This window comes from Temnothorax curvispinosus, unplaced genomic scaffold (assembly GCF_003070985.1).
Source record: "Temnothorax curvispinosus isolate PA1 unplaced genomic scaffold, ASM307098v1 QBEX01016584.1, whole genome shotgun sequence".
NCBI classification, from domain to species: Eukaryota; Metazoa; Arthropoda; class Insecta; order Hymenoptera; family Formicidae; genus Temnothorax; species Temnothorax curvispinosus.
The window spans coordinates 266471-289941 of NW_020226364.1; the positions used below are offsets into that span (position 1 = coordinate 266471).

Below are 23471 nucleotides of genomic sequence, written 5' to 3' on the forward strand. Positions count from 1 at the left end.
CGAGAATTGTTCGGGTAACGTCAGTGTAACGTGTCTCCTGTTCTCGAGATCTCTGATTGAGTGAAGGACAAGCGTCGCCAGTGTCGCCACTATCTGTTCGCACGCATGTCGAAACGCGCGTTCTTGTAACACTCGTTATTATTCGACTCTATTAATTATCAGAAAACGCCGTAATTAGCTCGCGTACTTATATCTCTTTATCCGACGTGACACCTTAATTGCGAAACGACACGCGGCCTCGACAAGGGCTCTATAAGAGGCCGCGATAAAATCTTAACTTCCATCTCGATATTAAACGCACCGCGAGAGGAACGATTAATTAATTTCCAATTTTAATTAATTGGCCTTCCTCCGAGCGGGCTGCCGACTGACTCGCTTGGATATGCCGGCCGAGCCTCCTCGCGGCACGTCAAGATCGATCGGTCGAAAGAAAACGGCCGTTGGACGTAGACAAATGCTGCCCTTCCGCCGTCGTTACCGCGAAGGGTCAGCGGGCTAACCCGATATAGCGAGTGCGTATCCGCGGTCCGGTCGTGGAGAAGATGTATGCCGACCGGAAGGCACCGTACCCGGAAACCATTACTGCCCCTCTAATTTCTTTACGATCATGATGCCATTGGTCACGCTCCCACTACGCCGTGGTTTACGGCCCAACCTCAGTTGGGCCGCGGGAGGTTTGTTGTAGCATTTTTTTCCCTCGTCCGCAAATTGAGCTTTTCCCTCCGAATACTTCGGCCCTTGTAAAATCGCCGCTGGTTTTATCATAACGTCGCCGATCATTTTTTACTTTCTCACCGTTCCCTCTCGAGCAATCGCCAGCAAGTCATCGTAATCGCCGATACATTGTAATCAATATTTTTGCGATAGATCTTACCGATTGCAATGGCGGTCTATATAGATTCATTGCGAGTTACAAAAAAAAACGTTCAGGGATAACAACATCGGTGCAAGATAACGCGACGATTCAACCGAAGTCGCGAGAGAAGGACCTATCGATGAGGGAAAGAGGATTGAGAGAGAAGACAGACATGTACGGGAGAATGATAGAAAAAGAGAGGAAAGAAAAAAAGAGAGAAAGATGCAGCGAGAGACAACGAACTGGTATGGTGGTAGCTGATGCGATTCGTCGGTAGTGCTGGCAGATAGCACCGAGTAGCTCCGGGCACAATGAGCCTATCAGATTATATTTCTATTTTCGACACGCGGCCTATCGCGCAATCCCATCTCTTCGAGGCGGCTACCGCGACGCTGTGCGCCATATACACGGGGTACACGTCGATATATACCATACACGTACGAACGCATACGCGCTGCGGATCGCCACGAGACACGAACAGCGTATGTACGCCGCGTCGAGCCTGCACGGCATGGCACGGCAGGCACGCCACACCAGGCCAGGCTACGCCACGCCACGCCACGCCGCTTTGCAGGGCCCATTTTATGTTGCCCGCGGGGCCCGCTGACGCTGATGCTGACTCCGACGCTGCCACCGCTGCCGCTCGCTGCCTCTATCGTGACTGTACGCACGTGCGTGTATGCGTACACTGTCGTAAGGTACTACGAAACTTGAGCGATGCGTACGTTGCTCAATATACCTTCCTGCGCCGACTTGCGCGATTGACGGACGAAAACGCTACTCCAGTCGAACGTTAGAAGTTACGTCGGCCCTTATTTATCGTTATCGAAAGGATAAAAAAAAAATATGTTGAAAATGTCTCTTTAAGTCCCGATTTCACTATACGAGTCAGTGTAGGCGCGATCGTTATCTAACGTGTAATCAAGTTTATTATCGATCATTCGTTATCCTCATTCCAGGTGTCCGCGCTAACGTCTCAAGTCTAAGTCAAATAGAGGAACGTGCGGGAGCTAATGAATATGATGGCTAACCGAGACGCCGTTCGGCCGTTCCCGATAGTTAATAATGGAAGGTACGAGGGGAACGAAGCAGCGTCCGACAAAAGTAGTAATCACGAGTGACGCCCTGGTCGTTCGTTCGTTCAGTCGAAACGTAGCCGCGAGGTCCGCAGCTACGCGAGATACTCTCTCCTTGGTATGCGGCCGGTCCTGAAGCATCCTCCGATTCGAAGGAGGGCGCTGGTCGTGTCGTTCGTCGGTTCAGGGCTTGGTGGTAGCTCCCGGCTACTACTACGAGGCTGCGCAACTCCAACCCTGGGTTTTTCGGAGCTGGGATAAGCTGGCAGAGTCCCCGATACCACCGGGGCTTCTTGTACCATCGCGAGGTACTCTTAAAGCGTACCGACGAGCTTCCTTCGCTTCTTCGCGCTCGTTGTCCGCGCGACGCTACGTTTCAAATCGCGAGGGTGATGACCACACCGTGCTCGTCGTACGCGTGAACGCACGCGTGCGTGTATGCGTGATAGGCATGTAGTGAGGGACTGAGAGAGACAGAGGCGGGATGACGAAGGAGGTATGGAGAAAGAACAGAGACGGAGAGTACTCGAACCGCTTTCTTTCCTTCGGGCGGTGCAGCTTCTCCTGCAACGTGTACTACTACGCCTCTCTCATCTCGTCTCTACCCTCTCTATCCCCCTGTTCTTATCTTCTTCTCTTCGTTCTTCGTCTTCTTCTTCTTCTTCTTCTGCGGCTGCTGCTGCCGCTGTTGCTGTTGCTGCTGTTGCTTCTGCCTCCTCCCGTTCCCTCGCACGAGCACGAGTAACGCGTTTTTGAAGAGATCGCATACTTCGCTCCGATGACGTTGTCAACGCGACATGCGTCGATTATCAGACTGAATAAATCTTTCTGACTGGAATGAACTAGCGAAGCGCACGTTAAACGGACGTTTGAATAATTTAGATTATTATCGTAATTAGACTTTACTACACCCTCTAGACATTCTCGAAATTTATATTAAATGCCCGTGAGTACTGTAAAATTTGATACAGTATATTCAATATTTTGTTGTAACTTTATCTTATTTTAAAAAAGTCATCGTACACAGATTAAAAAATTCTCCGCGACAGTGACGCGGTAAAATATAAGCAATCCCGCAACTTCTGATATATGCATGTAGATCTCACGTTGCCGTTTATATTTAGGGACGACGGGGCGACTTTCCAGGAACGATTAAACCGGGGAACGAGGCAAATTCCGCGTTTGGCAATCTCGAAACTACCGCGACTCTTCCATCGGAGATGCGGAGACGGCTCTCTCGGAAGATGATCGCGGAGAGAAAACGTCAAGACAAGACGTTGGTTGGAACACCTCGAGGTGTTCCTGGTCGACGTGATGGAAAGGACGTGCGACTTGGCAGATGGCTCCCGAGCGCGGCGGTGGAAGGCTGTCGTGCAACCGAGGGATGACGTCCAAAAAGCAAAAAACCCGGCGCGCTCGGGCCGCGCGGAGGGAGGAGGGGGAGGAAAAAGCAGTTATCACGACACTTCGCGCCGCGGATGTGCTCGATATGCCCGCGCGCAGCCGACGCGTGTGTGTACGCACGACACTGTAAAATTACCGCGTCAAAAACAATTACGTTACAGCCCAACAGTTCGCGTAACCCGACCATGAGACAATGAAGATAACCAAACCGCGCCAGCCGTGTCACCCAGCCGTCGTCGTTGGCTGACGAAATGCCTCGCGCTCATCCACCAGATCCGACTTCCGCGTGACAAGTTGCCGTAGTGGCCGGGGATTAAACTCGCATAATCGTCCGCTCGCATTCTCTCCATCTTTCTCCGTAAGACCCCACGCAGCGCATCGCGTCCATTTGACTAATTTCGAAAATTACTAGTCCGTTGATGCAGCTCCGAGGCAACGGCAACGACTCTGATCTAATATCCACGGATGATTAATCGATAACGAAGCATTATCGCGAGAGATGGTCGCTTGATTGCTTCCTTAAATATTAGCATTTTCTTTCTTTTACTTTTTAGTGACGCGCTATCTTTATTAGCGTAATCTTACTTTATCTTATAGTATATTACGCCGGAGTTCACCTGAAGAATTAGCGAGTTATAAATAATTAAGGATGGTTTTTCTCGTAGCACTTTTATCAAAAACTGATATCGTCTCCTGGTTTTATTTCACAATTATTAATTTCTATTCGTCATCGACGTTCCCGAATACCAGCCGTTCGATTGATATTATCAACGATGTTGGTTCACTCATGGGGTGAAATCGAGGGGGCGGGAGTCGAGCCGCGGTAGCGCGGCGTTGTCGAGTGGAAAGGGGTCCAATCAATCAGCCGCAAATCAGTATGCACGGCACGTTCACCTAATGCCGCCACTCTTTCATCATATTCATTTGATCGCGACCCCCTCAGCCTGTGCACGCAATCGTTAATGGCGCTGTTTAAAGATCGCAACCGATCGATGTTGAGACCCCGCGCGTGTCCGCAAAGAAGAGATATGAATGTGCAAATCCGGTTAAAAATTACGTTTCTCTTTGTAGTCATGCGCCAATGCGCTATTTGACGGAAACGAGAGTATGGCGAACAAAATTTAGGGCAAGAATATTTAAACTAGAATATTTAAATAAAAAACTATCTGAAGTATTTTAAATTCCATATAAAAAATTTAAAATTTTTGTAAATATATAAATTATTTTCTCTCTTATATATCTCTTATATTTACATAAGAATGACTGTAAAACATTATAAACGCGATTTACTGATTGATTCCTCGTTTTTTTTTTGTAATTCCGTAAACCTTAAAGTTATAACGATTATACGATTTCACCTAGATACCTGTAATAAATCATTCATTCAGCCAAGGACGCGTGTTTTGTAATAACCGCAAACTACACGTGTTCTCGAGAGAATGTCGTAATTGACGAAGGAGAAATCAAAATTTTCCTAGATGCTCTTAACCACGGTTACACGTCATGATAATGATATTGATTATATATATATATACGTGTACACGCGTTTTCGCGGCTTCGCGAAACGACCGGCTGCCATTCGTAAAGCGTTAAACAGATTACAGACGGCAGACGGTACGATGCCACGAGGCAAATACGTCTTTGGCTCTCCGACTGGCGTGAGATCGAGATGGCAGAAGGTAGAGAACCGGGCAAATACGTAATCCGGATTATCGTGGATCCGCTTACCTTACCGGACACTTGCGCGGTGGAACGATACGGCGCCGATACTGGTGCCGGGCTTCTCACACTCCCTTCCTGCTCTATCCCCCTGTCCCCTCGAAACTCCCCTCCCCCGTCCGCACTTCCACACCCCGCAGCACTTTTAAGAGGATTGTCTTGTAAGCTGTAATATTTTTAACGAGGCTCAAATTTTCTCGGGGTGTCCGGCGTGTGTTCGTAGAAACACGCAACCTATCGAAAAGTAATCAACTTTATTTGCGACAGAAAACGAAAAAGGGATATGGCCTTCCTGAAAAACAGACGTTAAAGCCAAGTCTCACGTTAAAGCCAAAAATTTTTTTTCTCGCTTTTATTACTTTGATCTTTGATCTTCTACCTTGTAATTTAATTCTACAAACACGTTCTGACTGTCGATAAAACGGCTGCAGCTTCCTGTATCAGGTCGAGCTATCGAGGCGTAAGTCGCAGGAAGTAGATATAAAATGAGCGAAGGTAGGCAACGGATGAAAGAGAAAGGGGAGGACGTTCAATTTAAGCCGAGCCCACAGCACAAAAATGCTTCCAAAGGCTCTGGCTTGGTTCATTAAATGAAACCCAATAGCGGTTGTTTGCGTTGCCAGACAGCGAATCCGTCGCAAATTGAATGCCATATTGTATAGGATCCGCCCATGTTTCCTATATAGCTTACACACCGTAGTTTTATAAAATCGACGCAAATGGCGGCTGGCATATACGTATCGCGTATGCCGTTTATCGTTAATTTGCAAGTTAGGCACTCTGGCGCAAAAATGATAGCATTGTAATGAAATAAAAAAAAACGGATGACCTATCATTCTTTATTACCTTACAGATTTGGTTATAACGATAACAAAGTTACGCCGTGTTTTCTGATATAGAGAAGTCATTCCTCGGGGGCCATTTTCGTTATTTCCTAATGGCGCAACAACGTGCGTCGAAGAATATTTTATGACGGTTTGAAACAATGGACAACGGGGCTATCGCGGCGATGTACCGCGTAGTTAAAACACAATTACCGCGACGCCCCTCTACAACGACCCCACGACAGACCGCGGGCGTACCGCGCTGTCAAAATAGATAACGCTCGGAGTAAGTCACCCCGAAGTTAAAACCCATCGCTGCAACGGGCGGTGTAGGACCATTCACTTTGGGTTAACGTCGACAAAGGGTGTATAGGAGGAAAGGCAGGGTCGGTGGGGAGAGGGATCGTTACGGCGGGACCGTGATACGCTCTGCGTGCACATTTTGTTGCTTGCGACAAAGTTAGGGGTTGATATTGCGCGTCGCTGGGGCTGCCAGTGACGTCACATGCCTGATTAACATAAACGGACGTGCGTACGTTGACAGAAGCGTTATCTTTCGCTGCCCGTAACTACCATCCTACGTAAAGAATGTCAATTAAATGCGATAACGTATCAGCCGGCAGAGTTCGAAATTTTATTTCGTTATTGATTTAATGAACTCAAGAATAATCAGCGATTGTTTAGCGAGGAACCGCTACGCGTCATCGATCCGTACTATCCGGTATTATCCGTAGCTTATGACGAATTTTGGACGAAGGGATTAGACTCCAGCGCGGATGACGCGCACATCTACCCTTTTATTACGGGACCGGATGACTGTAACTATCTAACGTGACGACATTAGCGGAACCTCGTTGGCTGCGGAATTATTATTATTATTCTATAAATGGATATCGTAGAGGGAGACTCAGATTATGGAACACCGCTCGCATACCTATTAGTACAGCATGCGTCCGCTTTTATTCACTTGCATGGTTCCCGAATACTTTCCAACATCTTCGAAACTTACGTGACAACAATTGTATCGCGTTCCTGCAACGCGCTATTTTTTATGTTATGCAATCACTTAAAATCTTTCTAAAATTGTGTGTATACTGTTAGATTAAAACTTCGTTCTTCTAAATATTTCCAGGAGAACATTGATATTAACAGTTTTTAACGAATATTCTATTTATATCGTATTTCTCGGCGATGTTGAAACTCATCGCTGCAACTTCTATGTAAGACATTAACGTCAGTTAAAAATAACAATAACAAACCTTATAATAGTGTTTTATTATCTTATCTATCCGCCAGTGGAGTTCTAAATTTCAATTTATAACTCATTTATAGTTCGAAACTGGAACGTATCATTTTTATCTTAATATTATGGATTACTTTAGAAAAAGAAGAAACACACACAAAGGTATTACAAATAAGGATACAAAATAAGTTCCTATTGTAATCGACCTGGTGGTAATGCATGTAATCAGTTCTCAAAGATAAGTGACACAGAGACGTAAGAAAAAGAAAAAGAGAGTGAGAGCGAGGGTGTCGCGTCGCGGTGGGAGGAAAAACGATCACCGGGGAACTTTATCTCATTCATACTTTTGCATTTGAAAGCGGTAATTTATGCGCGCGGCGAAGTGAGACGGAATGCACCGCGGAAGAATGAGCGAGAGGGAGGAGAGCGTAAGTGCAACGGCGACAGAGCGTGCGTGCCGGTGTGCGCGAGCAAGAGGCACGACGTCGCCATTATAATAGATATGTTAGCATGCAAACGCTGTCTTTTATACGTTTGCCAGTGCGCGGTAGTGGTGGCGATCTTCCAGGGCCGTGATCTTCCCTTACCGTACCCAAATTCAGCTGTTTACCGATGCCAGTGGAATCGATCGACGTTACTTTGGCAACGTAAGCGGTACCTTCGTATCTTCTCTATCTGCGTTTCTCATGGACACTGTCCAACTAAAGATGACAAAGAATATACGTTGTATATAAATATATCCACAAAAAGATCGCGCACGACGCATCGATAAAAACCCGATAAAAACCCCTTTTGAGTGAAAATAGATGACAAAGCTTGGTCTCTATGAAAAAGTTTAAGACAGTTAATTATATTATTATTGATTAGGGTTAATTATATTATTAATATTTATTAAAAATGGTCAGATTGAACACTAGAAGACTATGTTTTTAGGATGTTGCGACGCGATATCACAGCTTTACGTCCTAGTTAAGGGTAGTAGGTCGACCCATTCGTTCGAGATGCACCCGGGCTGTCGTTACGAGACATCGAGGTTTGCCTAGTATAGGCCTATAAAAAAAACGACATTCCGATAAATCGACAGTTGATACGTCCCTGGAGCCTCGCGAGCAAAACGTGGAGGCGGCACGAGAGGGGCGGCAAAGCACGGTTCGCCGGATAGGAGAGTGGTGAGAGGACAACGCGGTAGCAACTGCGACCTGTGACGGCGGGAGATCGGAGAACGGGGGAGGCCGTCGGCGGGGCCCGGCGGGAGGCAGCGGGGGAACGCATGGGTTCCCCGAAGGGACGGGGGAGGGGGCGGCGGTGGCAGGGGTGTATCTACTTACCATACTCCCAGTATACCAAAGTCCCGCGGTCGACTCGCTACGCGGCAGATAGTAGTCGCTGGCAAAGCACGCTCCACGGCAGCAGCCGCGAGAGTAGCAAGAAAGGGGAGGGGGGTAAAAATAAAAAAATAGAGAGAGGTAGAGAGGGTTCGAGAGAGGCAGAGAATAGGGAGAGGGAGACAGAGGTCAAAGAGCGGAGGAAATTCGCTACACGTGTTCGTCGTTCGTTTTCCATGGAACGCGGAGGAAAGAAGTAACAAAAGAGCGGAGATTCAGCGAAGAGGAGATACCGTGAATCGAGCGAATTGCGATAAAATGGCGGGACGATAAACGAAAGAAAGTGGTTGGACGCATCGCGTGTGACAGTATAGTCAGTATATCGTTGCGTGTCTCGTGCGGTTCCGGTCACATGGATCACGTGGTAGCCCGTGCCCCTTCCCTGCCTGACCGCGGGGGTTCCTCCGGTAGGCGGTGGGGATGTCAACCGTGATTGGGAGGGATATAGAAAAGGAGAAGTGGTAGACGGTTCCTAGGATAGAAAAAGGAGGAGATGGAGGAGAATGAAAAGGATAGAGAGAAGTCGAAAAGGTTGCTTCGACACCGGTGACGATCACGTGGGGTGAGTGTATACAGTATTATTTATAATCATTCTGTAATAGCTTATTGAACTACTCTCTATCGCAGAAAAAAAATTATTAAATATTTTCTCATGCAAAAATGAGATATATTGTCGTTCAGTATTATTTATGAGGAAAATTTTACTTGAAAATCATTTTTCCATTCTACAGATTTATGAATAATAGTTATCTTACAGAAAAGAATCAAGATAAGATATATAAAGGAATAACTCTTTGATGCAGGATAAATGATATCGTAGATCATTATCCGCGACAGACAATACGCGGCACATCCCCCTTTCTTTGCCACAAGATGTCGACTTAAATCGTCGTTTGGCAATGCCTCCGGGGTTCCGCCAGCCCGCTTAAATCGTATACTTGGCACACGAGCTAATTGGTCGTATCTCGCGTTAGTCGGTGTGCTTTATCGCGCCATCCGTAACCGGTCGAAAAGCATTCGCCAGCGTTCCAACGAGCAATTTAACGTAACGTGAAATAGGTAACGCGTTCGCCGCCACTCGATTTTTCACTCACGGCGCTCCCACGTGACACACAGGACCACGTGTTGACCGGAACATGTCTTACGATCGCGAGAACCTCTCGCTTGTGTTTTCCCAGACTATTGATATATATCATGAATCATTGTAAGATATGATACCAACAAATTATATTTTATTTAAAGGATAAAATTTAGAATCGATCTTTATTTAAATTTTGTTTCCATGAATGCTTGTTACAGTGATCTATATGTAAAAGCAATTTTGTGTCAAATGTTTTATATATAATAATATAAAAAAATTTACGCTTTCCGAATTTATACCATTTCAAAATTTTCTCTTTATGAAAGTAATTCAACGGAGTAATCCCATTCGTTATTTGAATTTAAGTTTTTAAAACATTTTTATTTTCTTCTTCGCTCTTTTTCGTTAATGCTTATTGTCACATGTGGTGAATGCAAGTCTCCCGCAGAACGAGAGAGCATCGGAAGGCTTGCCGCTTCTGTTTCTAGCCTGCGAGCCGGACATGAAATTGAATTCGTACCGTGAATAACGACTAACAAACCGCAGTTATATCGTAAAAAGCAATGCAGCGGGATGTGAATTAATTCTGGCTCGCACCCCACAGGCCATCCCGGAGCCCTTTTTCCCTCTCCGTCTTTCCTCGCGCGTGCACGCGGGCGTCTCTCGTTTCCTCTCTCGCGGTACTTCTCTCCTCCAACTGGAACGGTCCCAAAATTCAATAAAGGCGAACGAGTACGAGGTCTCTCCCTCGTCTCCGTCGCTTCCCGTATGGGGTGGTGGCGGCTATGGGGTTAGGAGTGCCGGAGTCATCGCGAGGACCGGAGGGAGAGATGGAGGCTCGGTGCATACATTAGCGGGGGTAGCGTGTGGAGATATTGTCTGAACAAAGGGATCGCCTCGTACCTATCGAAAAGGCGATTAAGCGAGGATAAAGTTAACTTCGCCTTGGGCACTTGCGCTGAAAGTGCTGTTCTCCGAAAGAACGCTTTCGTTCTGTACTGTGATTCCTGACGCTACTATGCAACATCGCGATTTGCAGCGACACAATTGGAGTACTAAATGTAAAAATTGTGGCGACAATTCACGAAATTGGATTCTAATTATTTGATAATTGTATTCTGTAGTAATTAAAATGCGAAAAATCATTGCTTATCAGTGACATAAAGCCTTTGAGAATGATTTAATTCTCTTTAACGTACCGTTGAAATTTCAAAAATATTCGAATAAGTTAATTACAGTCTATTAGAGGCTACATTTGTGAAGCGACAGAAAAATTAACGTTATTCACCACGCGTTATGCGATCTCGCGAAACTTGACACCGCGTCCAAAGACAATGAAGATGGCAAAGCGGGCCGCGCGAGGTGGAGAGAAATAGGACGATAGCGAGGATAGCGGGGTTGACAGGACACAATATTGCAATAACTTCAATTACGGCGACACGACGGATTGCCGTGGGGTGGATTCGACCGTTCCGCCGCGCCCGCGCGCGCAGCCCGAAGCGAACCAAGCCAGCCACCTCCGCCCGTTTCATCCATTTATATATCCGAGTGACACAAACGTCGTGGTCGAATTGGCTGTCGGATCTGAAAGGGGCTGCCTTTAAACAAGTGCTTCTTAATAAACCATTGACGCGCGAAACCACCCTCGAAAATTTGCCCCTCAGCGTCGTGTCGCCACCCTTCCTCGGTGTCTAGCGCCACGAGCTCCAGACTGTCGAGGGACTTTTAGCTTTCGTTACTTCGTTAAATTCAGAAAGGCGAAACGCATCCCACGTCGCGGAGTAAACGTAATGAAGCGTTCTGACGTTTTTATTTCGAAAATTTGGACGCGCGTCAGGTTTACAAATCGGAAACAACTTGATTGACACGAATCGATTATCGCGTTTTAAAAGTCTGCGGTATTTTATATGTATTTTATAAAGTTTGATATATTTAATCAAACATATCTATTTGTGTAACAAATAAAATTGAACAATATTTATACATCTGCGCATTGCATCGATTATAATTTATAATTTAATTCACAAATTAACTTATTATTATTCTTTTCAATATAATTTTTGTAAAATAGAAATTATACAAACATAATGATCTTAAATAAGCATATTTACTCTACTATTTACTTCACATGTGACAATTAACAATAAGATCAGCATGAAATTTTCTCGCTGAGGAATTATGAAAGAATAAAAAGTGCTCCTACACAATTTTATTTTTATAATATAGAAAAAAAATCGTTGAGCATGATTTCCGAGACAAGGCCGACGACCTTGCCGCGAAGTTAGTCTAGTGGTGACTTATCGACCGCCCGTTGCAGGGAGAAGCGAACTCTGGAAAAATTGTGCAGAGCCTTTTGCCCCGCGGGCTAAGGGTATTTCACTAGGGGTGGGCACGCACCCTTCTTCGCTCACGTCCCACTCGAAATTTCGCTCGGCTAGCGCTTTTTTTAACATTTATTTGACAGCTGTCGTCCGCAATGCGTGCGCGTTTACCTACCGCGCGGGGTTGTCTTCGTGTCGAAATCGTTCGAGGGCAGAAACGACGAGCCTAAACGGCACCCTTGAAAGAAATAGGGGTAGTGCAAACTTAAGACAAACGCTGACGCGACCAATTGAAACCGTTCCGAAGTAATTATGCGAGTCTCGGACAAGAAAATAAACTTTTATATTTTATTAAATTTTTTAATATAATTTTTGCGTCCACGAAAAATATTCAACCTTCTTTCTAATGGGATATTATGATGTCGATTTACGCTGCGTTGGAATTCGTTCAAAGTACGAAATTATAAGGCAACAAAAAGAATTACATAATTGAAACTTACGTGGTATTTTTCATGAACGTCTTCACGAGCTACAATTTATCTGCTAAGTACTATCTCTAACGGTTAAAACGTCAACCGTATATTTATAACACATTAATTACACATTTCAGCGCGTATCTTATAAGGAAAACGGTCGGAACTGTCTCTTACCGACTTTGATGGGCTTTGGATATGTTGTAGAGCATCAAAAAATATTCAGACTCATATTTTTTTTTATCTCTGCTTATCTCTACGTTTAGAGGTTGAAACGATCCCTCGAAAATAACGGATTTTTTTCATTTTCAGCGAATATCTTTGATAAAATATATGAAAAAATGTTTTATATCATGACAAAGAGCATAAAGAACCATAAAACTTTTGTATAAAACATTTTTTCATATACTTTATATTTTCAAAGATATTCGCTAAAAATACAAAATCTGTTATTTTCAAGAAGTTGTTTCAACCCCTAAACGTTGAGATAAGCAGTTAAAAAAAATATGGGTTTAATATTTTTTTATACTCTACAACATATATCCAAAGCCCATCAAAATCGGCGAGGAATAGTTCCGACCGTTCTCTTGTGAGTGCGCGTAAACTTGTATAATAAAAAGTCGACAGAGGGTTACAAATTATGAAAAAATTTTCTAGATTCTAGAGAGAGAATCTATCATCCATATCCATTTCGAGGCAATAGATTATAATATAATATATTAATTCACTTGAAATATATTTTTATATTCTTAATCTTTAATGTTTTAATTTTTTCTGTAATATAACTGTATGTTATTACAGAATAAATAATATATTCAATAAAGATATTTCAGTAATACAGAGATTAAGTAATACAGAACACTTTACCGCTATATATACATTAGTTATCATTTTTTAAATAAAAATTTTGATACAATGTCTAATAATTGTTAAAAAAAAAGACTGTTCGTGATTCTTTCCATAACATCTCATTTCTCATACATACATTTTATTTATGTTTGATATATTTTTATAAATCCATTGCCTCGATCGATGGATTGAAATAAAAAAATAGCTCACCGACCGATGCGCAACAGCGGAGTTGGAACTCTGCGTTGATCTGAAACATATAAATATTTTTACATTAGAACAAAGTCCAAAATAATATTCGATCAATACTTAAAGTAAATAATTATATTGCATCCGTTAAATTAAAAAAAAATTTAATATCTGATTTTAAAATGCAAGAAACAATCGCGGCCGCCGCAAGCGGCTGCATATTTCCGCATTAACTCGTTCGCATAATTAATCCGCGAAAGAGTTCAAATAATATTACGACCGTGCATGTGAATAAGAGAGAGACGCGACGTTCGCGACGTAATATTTCTTCTTGCATATGCCGGAGATCGAACTCCGGCAGAAATACCGGACACACACTTCTGCACAACGCATAATGCGTAAGCATAAGAAAATTGATTGGCCCATACACATGTGCATAAGGAAATAGATCAATGATCAATCAGTTTTCTTATGTTTACGCATTATGCGTTGTGCAGAAGTGTGTGCTCCCCGTTTTAACCTCAAAAGTGGCGAAATCCGCCACAGGACAGCGAAAAAATAAATGAATAATAATTACTCACCTCACGGTTGCTCCGCCGTCGCCCGATGCTTTCCAGGCCTCCTCCTCCTCTCTTTGATCCTCCTCCGTTGATCGGTGGTCACATCTCCTTCGGCGCACTCACTCGCGACATTCACAAAGCGTCGAGCGAAAATCGACGATTATGGTCGCGCGACATTTTGCACGGCACTCCCGGTATTAATCTCGCGACGTAGTAGTACACGGCAACGAAAAAATTACGACGGAGACGCTACGAACGAAGCTATACAATTATGAATACAATCCGCTTGACGCCCGTGACGTTCCGCAGGTAGCCGTTAACATGGCGGAGAGAATTTCGTAAATTGCGCGGCCAACTTCACTCGCCCAGGAGCAATCGTCGCGAGGACGCTACACTTGCCGCTTGTGACGCGATTGTGGTTAACCGTCAATTTATGAGAACACAGTGTCTATCCCCTACGATCACATATCAAAACATGATTAAATACGAAGTTAAACGTTAATAGACTGTGATCGCTAATTAAACACGTTGCGGCGTCACTCGATGTAGGGTCTATCGCTGCGGCAAGCGTTTCCGCGTCCTGTGTGCAAAAGCCATATCTTTCATTCGTGTTCCGAAAACGACGGCAACTTTATTCTGAAATCGCGCGACATGACGTGAAAGGTGAAAGCACCGCGAGTCAAGTTAAAGCCCCTTGCACAATGCTAGGCGATAGCGGTACCGAATAGCAATAGACAAAATTTTCAACCTATCGGAAGCCGTGTCATCCGAAAGGCTGATACTTCATGTGTCGTACGATAAGCTTTGTCGGGCGTACTGATTGGCTACAAAATAGAGGATTTCTAGAAACTCGAGAACTTCTCTATCCCGCAGCCAATTAACATGCTTGAAAAATTCGTCGTACGACATATGAAATATCAATCAAAGAACGTAATCGGATGCGGTACCTATACTTCGGTATCCGTATAAATTCCGCGAAGTGTATTAAATGAACATTCGATATATCACAATTTTCCGTAATCTATACCGCCGATTCGTCAGTTACTCCGCGCTGCGATCCGAGGCTCGAGAGCACCAATAGTAGAACGGAGTCGCGGCGCCGCGCCGCGACAACACGTTCAGTAGGGAAGGAGAGGGGCAAGGTGAATAGGCGCGATGCGCGTTCGCCTTGTCTAGTCATCGTACCCCCACTCCGCCCCTACCGCTCATGTTGACGAGAAGCTGCGAGCGCGGTGCGTCGCGCGCGCGTCCTTACCATATTATTGTTCTAATGTTCTGAGATCACAGCGCGGACCGTGAAGTAATACACGTATCGTCAGACTCCGGTGGTTAAGATTACGGACGTGATATATCGAATGGTCATTCAATACATGTGCCTTGCGGATTTATACGGATTCCGAGGTATATCGCGTTCGATTACATTCTTTCGGGTGGTCGGTCCCGCTAGTCTCAACCGTCAACTTGACTCGCGTCGGACAAAGGGTCTGTTTCTTTTAGCTGCACTGGCTGAACTGGTGCACACTAGTGCACTAAGTTGGAGTGAAATGTAATATACTTGTCTCACTCCAACTTATTGCACCAGTTCAGCCCAGCTCAGTCAGTGCAGCTAAAAGAAACTTGCCAAAAGAGTACGAGTGCACCCTAAATTGAGTGACGCCGCAACGTGTTTAATTAGCACTCACGGTCTCTGTTAACATCGTACGTTTAAACGTCCTCGCGACGCCGCGACGGTTGCTCCTAGCGAGTGAAGTTGGCCGTGCGATTTACGTCGTCGCGTCTACCTGCGGGACATCACGGGCCGATGGCGACGCCGCGGTCGCGTCGACCGGAGCGTATAGTTTTGTTCGTAGCTACTCCGCCGTAATTCTTCCGTCGCTGTGTAATTAAGTGCGCGCCGCGTCGCGAGATTAATACCGGGAGTGCCGTGCAAAGTATCGCGCGACGATAATCGTCGATTTTCGCTCGATGCTCGTGAATGTCGTGAGTCGTGAGTGAGTGCGCCGACGGAGATGTGACAACGGATCAACGGAGGAGGATCAAGGAGAGGAGGAGGGGGCCCGGGAGGCATCGGGCGACGGCGGAGCGACCGTGAGGTGAGTAATTATTATTCGTTGTAACAATTTATTATTTCGCTGTCCTGTGACGGATTTCGCCACTTTCGGGGTTTAACTCCGGCGTAATTTCGGCCGGAGTTCGATCTCCGGCATATGCAAGAAGAAATATTACGTCGTCGCGAACGTCGCGTCTCTCTTTTATTCGCATGCACGGTCGTAATATTATTTGAACTATCTTTCGCGGATTTATGTGAACGAGTTAATGCGGAAATATGCCGCTTGCGGCGGCCGCGATTGTTTTTTGTAAACATTTTAAAATCAGAGATATCTATTAAAATAATTTTTTAAAAATTTGACGGACGCGATATAATTATTAACTTCAAGTATGGATTATCTTGAACCCTACTCTAATGTAAAAATATTTATGTTTCAGATCAACGCAGAGTTCCAACTCCGCTGTTGCGCATCGGGGTCGGTGAGTTATTTTTTTTTTATTTCAATTCAATGGCAATGGATTTGTAAAAATTATGGTACAAATATAAATAAAATGTATGTATGAGAAAAAAGATATAAAAGAATCATGAACAGTCTTTCTAACAATTATTTATTAGACATTATATTAAAATTTTTATTTAAAATTATAATTAATATGTATATAGCGATAAAGTGTTCTGTAAAGTAAAATATTACTTAATCTCATAAAATATTAAAACAAGAATATTAGTTGGCCTGACTGGCAGTAATTTATTAGTATAACGACGTTTCAATCCTTACTTTGGGTCCTTATCAAGTTAATTTAACAATGATAGATCATTGTTAAATTAACTTGATAAGGACTCAAAGTAAGGGTTGAGACGTCGTTATAATAAATTACTGCCAGTCAGGCCGACTAGTATTCTTGTTTTATTATTTCATCACTGGCGAATTATTATCTTATTGAACTTATAATATGAACTTATAACATATAAAATGTTTATTGAATATATTATTTATTCTGTAATGACCTACAGTTGTTACAGAAAAAATTAAAATATTAAATATTAAGAGTATAAAAATATATTACAAATTAACTATTATATTATAAAGATCATAATCTATTGCCTTGAAATGAATAAGCCCAGAAGTGGATAGATTCTCTCTCTAGAGTCTAGAAAGTATTTTTATAATTTATAATCCTTTGCCGACTTTTTATTACACAAGGTTACGCGCAATTATTGTTAGTCAAATAAAAAAATATGTTAATATCTTATATATATTTCGTTATAATAGCTACATAGTATAAGTGATTTTTTGTCAGTAAGATGATTAGAATGAAGTTCAGATCAAATTTCTCGATACTCGAGTCATTACAGATAATTCCTTGATGGAATATCCAAGATATCGACAGCAAATTTCGCGTTCTCCCTTAATGTATTTGTTATGCTCCAGTTATTTACACCCACGCGGGCACGATTGCTAATTGCGGAACCACATTTTGTAAAAAATCGGCGAGGAAATAACTAATAATCATGTAATGAGACTCTGCGAATGTTTGTCACGCGATGCAAACGAATTAACAATATCGTCGAGCCAGGTTAATTATCCCATGACCCGCGCGACAGAATGCGTGGTCGCGACACCTAACTTTCTCTATATTTGTATTCGTCCTTTCCATAGTTAGAATACGTACGAAAATTAAATGCCATACGCAACACGAAACTTAGTTTAATGTAGTTGTATTCATCAGATCGAGTCTTACTTAATTATCTTATTTTTGATCAGAATTACTATTAATTGAAACGTGGAACAATCTTTTCTGTTTTTAAGAAACCACTCTATCATAATTTTTCCCTACAATTTAGTAAAAAATGAAATTAAGAATGCTGCAACATACATCAAGCCTTTATTTTTACTATTATTCATTTACAATTGTTCATTTTTATATCATTATTTTAAAATGTCAAATTAATTTACACTGAAGACAAATCGTACCCCCTGTCACTAGGACTTCTTAAATCGATACCCGTTATCGATACCCGCCGCCCATCGAGGAGCCTTCCTTTCTTTATCGAGCATATCCAGGAAAAATGATAAAACGTATAACAACAGATAATCGTAGGAACCTCGATAAATCTAACGAGGCCTCATTGGATTGACCCTTTCTCCGATCGCCGATTTAAGCTCATTTCAGGTACAACCCCCAGAGCGAGATCCCGATAATGAAGCAGGAACTCGTTTTTTCCTTCGCCGTGCCGCGGCAAATATAAAGAGAGCGGGAACGAACAACCGCCGTGTCCGCGGCATTGCCGGGAATGCGACGTTCGAGCCTGAGAACTTTGTCAATTAAACGGCAACAATTAGTCGTAGCCGCCAGACAGTAGCTGCGGTTACCGAGTGATAGGTAATAAGTAATAAGTAACGGATCGTTGACCAGTAACTTACCTCTCCTTCACGTCCGTCTTACGTTCATCACGGACTCATTTAATATTGCGTTACACGATGTTCATTCCGTTTCCGCCGAAGAATGCGGTTTATCGCACAATGTTAATTGTCCATTTTCCCAGATGTTTCCATGGCATAAGCGCGTTATCGTTCGTTTACGAGATTAATCTCGCTCTGATTAGAAGGAACGGTAAGTCTTACGAAATGCTAGAGTTTAGGAACGAACAGTTGATGAGGGACTATCTCTCCGGACCAAGCAGAAATCAAGCCATATTAAGAAAATATTTTTATTACTTTTAGAATTATTATCATAAAATAGTACATAGCTTTTAACTGCAACATACTTTGTTAAAATTTTTATTCCGCTTAATATTTTTTTTTCATTAAACAGATAACAGATATACATGTAGATTAAACAAATAAAATAATAATAATAATAATACGAAAAAATAGTGGAAAAAAATAATGGAGGATTTTCGGATTGAAAATTTATTTTTTTTCCAATATTTTTTCGTAATAATACACAATCCATGCTCTGGTAATGTTCACCGAAGCAAGAAGTTTAAAAGATTGGTTTTATTTCTATCGAAGAGCAGGACGCCGTGGGTTAAACCCGCAATTATCGACATCGTGCAAACGCCGCGGAATTTTTCAAACGCTTCCTGTCGCAATAGAGAAAGAGAGAGATAGAGAATAGGGGCCCGCGGATAAAAATCAGATAGAATGTCACGTCGACGGTCGTCGCGCCTACTTTCCCGTTGTCGTGCGTACCATCTCTCGTTTTCACAGGAGTCCCATCGTCGCGTGCTCTCTTGCCTCGCGCTCGCGCCTATACCTTTCGCGAAGGATTCCTTCGATCAGTCAACGAGCGCCGGACTGCCGGCCGGAGAAAAACCCGGCTGCCAAGCTCGCTCTCGCGTACGTGAGTTACGTGACGACGGATCGGCCGTCGATTTATCGCGCGATCGTGTACAACGTGTACGACGACAACCGCGGTAGTCCGTCCAACCGGATGTGAGATTCGTTCTTTGACGATCGACGAATCTCGCACGAACGAACGTGACGTCCTCTTTGGACATGTTATCTTTGCTCGCCGTTGTTAACGTTCAGTCGATGCGAAACATTGATTTTTTTGTTATCATGAAAAATTTACATTATTTTTTTTACGAGAACATCGCGTTTATGATGCAAAAAGAAATATTCACGGTTATCAAAATCACGCGTTTGCACGACGTCGTTTCTGCAGATGTAAAAACAACGCGTTCTAAAAGCCCCGCCAGATGGATGGGGGACCGAGAGCTTAAAATGCTCGCATTCTCTAAAATCGAATCGCGGAAAGGAGAGGCACGCCGGGGCAATTTTCGGGATGGTCGCAAAATAATGATGATCTTTATCCCTAATGAAATTAGTCCTGCTGCTCCGGAGCGCGCGGGAATAGACATCGTACCGTGAAATTACTATAATAGGCGGCGGCGGGGCGGTAGATCCCCCCTCCCAATACACCCATAGGAGTTACTCACGTGTAGAGACGCCGAAAGACGCCACTTCCACGTGTATATTACGTACGTGGATTCGCGGGCACGGAAGAGTACGCGGGATTGGATCGGCTCGACCGGGTCCTCGGGCCGATGTAGAACGATTTCCCCCGGCCTATTTAAAGAGAACACCTAAATATAGTTCGCTCTTTTTGCCGGAATTTAAAATTACGGTCGTAAAGAAGCCGAGGGCAAATTAGCCGGGGATTCGACCCTCCTGAGGGGGCTGTCTCCGGCCTCCTAGAAAGTCGTGCACGAGTGGATTCTCCATCGCGAGCAAGGACGATATCTGATGACTGTACACGCAAAACCTCGCTCTTATTCTCGATCAAGTAGACAAGAAGAACGTAAAAAGAATTGAGGTGCACGTAATGATTAGGAATTATTTCGAAATTAAGAAAGTGATATAAGGGTATTTATGCGTTATCATTCTCGTTTTTAATTAAATCTGAGCGTATATTGATGCTTATAGGTTCAAACGGTGAGCGGATCGACGACGATTTTGTCGCACCTGCCCAAACACTTTATCCAATTCTATTACTCGAAACACCCCCCCCCCCCGTCATGACAATGGTGTGCTTCTTGGCGTCCCGTGGCCTTGTCCGGCTCTTCAGGGCGATAGTGTCGGGACCCGCAGCCCCACGGGCTCGCTCTGGTGGAAACAATTGCTGCCGCGGGGCATCATTTACATCATAAGCAATCATAATGATCGAATTTTCGGCGAACGACGATGATCCAACGAGTGGAACGAGGGGAGCCAATTCAGAAGTGGGTACCCACTTACCGGCTGTACGAACCATGCGCTCGCGAGAGAGGGACTCTGACCCTCTTCCACCTCTTTCGACCCCATAGCTTCGGGCTACCTGCGCCCGTTTATATGAACTGGCACCCATTCTCCCTCTCCTTCCTCCCGCCCCCCAACTCTTTCTCTCTAAACGTCCAGAAGGGCACTTCGAAAAAAAGTAATCGTCCAAAAAATTTCAAGCACGATGAAAAACGGCGCCTTGTCAACCATCTACTCGCGAACTATATGTTTGGCTGCCTCTTCCTAATACACAATACCTGAAACAAATAACGTGGATGCGTGGTGACCCGTTGTCCAGGCCAGCATGTCGTTGAAACAACCCATCAACCGTTCATCCACGACTGTTAACGTGCGTCGTCGCGTACGAGCGAGCATGAGCAAGCGAACGAATGTCCGCCTAAAACGGCATGCGAGTATTTTCACGTACCGTTAATGGGAAGTTACTGCGAACGGCGCGGGCGGCGTGCTTGAAAACGCGAGTTCAATTTCCTGGGCGCGTACGGCCAGAAACGATGTTCCGCAGGACGTTCACTTCCAGCCGGCGATAATATAAGGAGTTCACGCGGGCTATTTGCGCTTTAAACGGTCGGGAAATTTTGCGGAGTTAGTCAGCTTAAAAAGCGCTCGCACGAACGCAAATGATTTTGTTCTATCGTTCCTCGCGTGCTTCGATTTTCGAATTTCGCAAGAGACTTCCTGTCGCCGCGGGACGAGGACGGAAGAGCCGTGCATGGGGAGCGGCGTGACGACGGCAACGTTGCCAGTATTTTCCAGACCGGAGTTTACCAAAGACGGTGAGAGCTCTGTTTTGGGCTTTGCCAACGCGCCCGTTCGCTCTCTCCGTATATACGACTGGACCTATCAGTATGCGGACCACGAAACGTGGTCGGGGGCCCCCTCATCTTCCTTGTCCCTCTCGGCCTCCTTCTTCGTCCCTCAGAACCTCCGTCTCCCTATCTCTCTTTGACAAACATCGCGTCCCTCCGCGTTTCCCTGGCCGTCGCTCTCCTCTCTCGTTCTCCGCCTCTATTTGTCTCTCTCTCTTCTCTCGTTGCTCTTCCTCCCGCTCGGCAACGCGCGAGGCGAAACGTAGGCTGTTTCGGAGAGAGTGTTTCCGCCGTAATGCCGAAACAGTATTGATTGCAGCCCGCCTAGCTTAGTTCCTACTGCCGCTTACTGCATCCAACGCTCACACGTAAAGCCGCGCGTATTTTCGCACGACTGCCTCCGAAGACAAACGAAATTAACTATGCATATTAACTAACTGTCATCGGACGTGCGGTGCAAATATCGAGCAGCTTCTCCCTTTCGGCTAGATGTTATCGACTTACCGCATTGGCTTTTGCTCAGCGTTCTCGACGACCTATATATCTTACGGACTAACTTCTAGCTTCCCCGGTCCAGGCGCGACTAGGGAGAACCTATAGTACCTCGAATCTCCCGAACGGTGCACGTCGTTCGATACGCGTCCGTTAATATCGACAAACTACGTTCGTGAAGCGGTTCGCTCGCAAATCTGTTCTCGGTCGGCCATGACAGCGCGGCGGAAATCGTGCCCATCGTCCTGGACCGAAATTGGTTGGAGGACCGTACTAAAGGGTAGTAACGACGTAACAATGACCTCGGTAGAGGGTAGTAGTCGGCATCGCTGACTCGGAGGACGATGGGAACGGCAATTCCGTCTTCGGGAGAATGGGGTTGCCCTATCGTGACTCGGCAGATAATTAGACGGGTAATCGAGATGGTCGGAGTTTCGAAGTATTACGGTAGTCTGCAATTTAATATAGGCTGGCAGTTCTGTAGCTTCCTAACTCGTCCTTTAACCAATGTCAATGACCCACCCGAGATGTTATCGTTCATATCTAGATTGCAGAATTTCTCTCAAAATTCAAAATATTCAAATATTTTTTTTTGTACGGATAATTGATAGTTAAAGTTTTGATTTATAAAATCGCATACGTTGAAAATTCTTTTGGGACTATTAGAATAATTATCGCTGACAAATCAGCCTTGATAAACTATCCTAACACGACCTTCGATATTCGTTTTCAAATGGTCACTGTGCGCGTTTTTCCCATAAAAACAGGGTGTACGGAGTTCAGTGGGTCTCGTGTGACTCTGCGAGGTTTTTCGAGGGTTTGGTGACATAATGAGGCAGATCGATTGCCGAGTGCATTACCATTACAATAGTGGACACCCCCGGAGACGCCTATATCTAACACAATTGATAGACGACGGGAATTTCGGAAGAAAACGGGAAAAAGCGGGGAACTATCGCCCAACGAAAAGGGAAAGGGAGAAAAAAGAAAGGAGAGAGAGAGAAAAAGATAGGAAAAAGAGAGCGCGGTCACACCAACGGGCTTATTAGTCAGCAATGTGATCTATTTGCCCTGTACTCGCATAAAGAACCTACATTATTGTGCCACTATGTTACGAAGGAGGGCGTTATTGCCCAACAGGGACCTCCAGTTAGGCTCCTACCGCCAACTCGTGGCGACGTATGGTGTACGGTTATGGGCACCGTTCTTTCTCTCTTGTCTCGTTCCTCGCTCTCCTCCATCATCGACCACCCGCGGGGGCCTCGCTAATATGCCGGTAATATTTCCTCCATTCCGGATATCGCTTTATTATTTCCTGCCGGCACGCCACGGTTATCGACGATGAATTCTACATACG

At 44.5% G+C, this 23471-nt stretch overlaps 1 long non-coding RNA gene across 1 annotated transcript in view; it reads left to right on the forward strand.

Annotated features, from left to right (window-relative positions):
* Positions 1-8503: 8503 nt before the first annotated feature.
* Positions 8504-23471, forward strand: part of LOC112466828 — a 152625-nt gene continuing 137657 nt past the window's right edge. The window contains exon 1 of the long non-coding RNA XR_003042193.1: positions 8504-9069. This is a non-coding gene — a long non-coding RNA (uncharacterized LOC112466828). The remainder of the gene's footprint in view (positions 9070-23471) is intronic.